Genomic DNA, 3,010 nt, shown 5'->3' with positions numbered 1-3,010 from the left:
GCCCTTGTGCACGATCAAGGAGGGGTATTATCCGCCACGGGGGCTTAATTTTCGCCTAAGGGGAGCGATTTGGAGGCCGTGGCCGGGTGAGGCGCGCCTTTCGAAGGGGAGGGATTTGAATTTCGGCTGCATTGAGGGTAGCTGCCCGCTGTTGTGGGTTTTTGGAGCCTGAGCCCGTTCAACTTGGAGCTGCCCTTGTGCACGATCAAGGAGGGGTATTATCGGCCACGGGGGCTTAATTTTCGCCTAAGGGGAGCGATTTGGAGGCCGTGGCCGGGTGAGGCGCGCCTCTCGAAGGGGAGGGATTTGAATTTCGGCTGCATTGAGGGTAGCTGCCCGCTGTTGTGGGTTTTTGGAGCCTGAGCCCGTTCAACTTGGAGCTGCCCTTGTGCACGATCAAGGAGGGGTATTATCGGCCACGGGGGCTTAATTTTCGCCTAAGGGGAGCGATTTGGAGGCCGTGGCCGGGTGAGGCGCGCCTCTCGAAGGGGAGGGATTTGAATTTCGGCTGCATTGAGGGTAGCTGCCCCGCTGTGGTGGTTTTTCGGAGCCTGAGCCCGAGCGGGGCGTCGGTTCCCGAGGTGGGCAGGAGTCGCTGTGCCCGTGAGGCTGCCTGGCCGAGTCGGAGTGCTGTGGGACGGCGGGGAGCGGGTTTTCCCGGGCGAGGGGGCGATCCCGAGGAAGGGGAGCGATTTGGAGGCCGTGGCCGGGTGAGGCGCGCCTTTCGGAGGGGAGGAATTTGAATTTCGGCTGCATTGAGGGTAGCTGCCCGCTGTTGTGGGTTTTTGGAGCCTGAGCCCGAGCGGGGCGTCGGTTCCCGAGGTGGGCAGGAGTCGCTGTGCCCGTGAGGCTGCCTGGCCGAGTCGGAGTGCTGTGGGACGGCGGGGAGCGGGTTTTCCCGGGCGAGGGGCCGATCCCGAGGAAGGGGAGCAGTTCCGAGGCCGTGGCCGGGTGAGGCGCGCCTTTCGGAGGGGAGGAGTTTGAATTTCGGCTGCATTGAGGGTAGCTGCCCCGCTGTGGTGGTTTTTCGGAGCCTGAGCCCGAGCGGGGCGTCGGTTCCCGAGGTGGGCAGGAGTCGCTGTGCCCGTGAGGCTGCCTGGCCGAGTCGGAGTGCTGTGGGACGGCGGGGAGCGGTTTTTCCCGGGCGAGGGGGCGACCCCGAGGAACTCGGCCGGCGGGGAGGCGTTCCGGCCCGGGCGAGGGGCGCGGACCTGACCGGAGACGTCCAAAACCTTGAAAGGGGTAAGCGGGAAAAGGTCAGCAAAGTGCCCGAAGCAGTAAGGCGAAAAAGCCGTCGGAACCTCCGAAAATGTCCAAAAGCGTGAAATCAGTAACCAGGAAAATGCATAAAAATGGCCAAAAGTGTGAAATCAGTAAGCAGGAAAAGTCGGGAAAAGTGTCTAAAAATGCTTGGAAATCTGAGGAAAATGCCCGAAAATGAGGCCCCTCGGTCGGGAGGAGGAAGTCGAAAATCCCCGTGCCCGACGAGGGAAGTCAGTAACCAGAAGGAAAAACTTAGAAAAAAATTCTAAGTGTCAAAAAAAATTCTAAGTGTCAAAAAAAATTCTAAGTGTCAAAAAAAATTCTAAGTGTCAAAAAGAATTCTAAGTGTCAAAAAAATTCTAAGTGTCAAAAAAAATTCTAAGTGTCAAAAAGAATTCTAAGTGTCAAAAAAAATTCTAAGTGTCAAAAAAAATTCTAAGTGTCAAAAAAAATTCTAAGTGTCAAAAAAAATTCTAAGTGTCAAAAAAATTCTAAGTGTCAAAAAAAATTCTAAGTGTCAAAAAAAATTCTAAGTGTCAAAAAAAATTCTAAGTGTCAAAAAAAATTCTAAGTGTCAAAAAAATTCTAAGTGTCAAAAAAAATTCTAAGTGTCAAAAAAAATTCTAAGTGTCAAAAAAAATTCTAAGTGTCAAAAAGAATTCTAAGTGTCAAAAAAAATTCTAAGTGTCAGAAAGGGAAATGAGTAACCAAGAAGAGAAATGAGTAACCAAGAAATCAGTAACCAACAGGAGAAATGAGTAACCAAGAAGAGAAATGAGTAACCAAGAAATCAGTAACCAACAGGAGAAATGAGTAACCAACGGGAGAAATGAGTAACCAACGGGAGAAATGAGTAACCAACGGGAGAAGTCAGTAACCAACGGGAGAAATCAGTAACCAAAGGGAGAAGTCAGTAACCAACGGGAGAAATCAGTAACCAACAAGAGAAATGAGTAACCAACGGGAGAAATCAGTAACCAAAGGGAGAAGTCAGTAACCAACGGGAGAAATCAGTAACCAAGCTTATTTTTGGTTGGTTACTGACTTCTCCGTTCAACTTGGAGCTGCCCTTGTGCACGATCAAGGAGGGGTATTATCCGCCACGGGGGCTTAATTTTCGCCTAAGGGGAGCGATTTGGAGGCCGTGGCCGGGTGAGGCGCGCCTTTCGAAGGGGAGGGATTTGAATTTCGGCTGCATTGAGGGTAGCTGCCCGCTGTTGTGGGTTTTTGGAGCCTGAGCCCGTTCAACTTGGAGCTGCCCTTGTGCACGATCAAGGAGGGGTATTATCGGCCACGGGGGCTTAATTTTCGCCTAAGGGGAGCGATTTGGAGGCCGTGGCCGGGTGAGGCGCGCCTCTCGAAGGGGAGGGATTTGAATTTCGGCTGCATTGAGGGTAGCTGCCCGCTGTTGTGGGTTTTTGGAGCCTGAGCCCGTTCAACTTGGAGCTGCCCTTGTGCACGATCAAGGAGGGGTATTATCCGCCACGGGGGCTTAATTTTCGCCTAAGGGGAGCGATTTGGAGGCCGTGGCCGGGTGAGGCGCGCCTCTCGAAGGGGAGGGATTTGAATTTCGGCTGCATTGAGGGTAGCTGCCCGCTGTTGTGGGTTTTTGGAGCCTGAGCCCGTTCAACTTGGAGCTGCCCTTGTGCACGATCAAGGAGGGGTATTATCGGCCACGGGGGCTTAATTTTCGCCTAAGGGGAGCGATTTGGAGGCCGTGGCCGGGTGAGGCGCGCCTCTCGAAGGG

This window comes from Stegostoma tigrinum, unplaced genomic scaffold (assembly GCF_030684315.1).
Source record: "Stegostoma tigrinum isolate sSteTig4 unplaced genomic scaffold, sSteTig4.hap1 scaffold_443, whole genome shotgun sequence".
Lineage (NCBI taxonomy): Eukaryota > Metazoa > Chordata > Chondrichthyes > Orectolobiformes > Stegostomatidae > Stegostoma > Stegostoma tigrinum.
Note: the sequence above shows the minus strand (reverse complement) of the source record.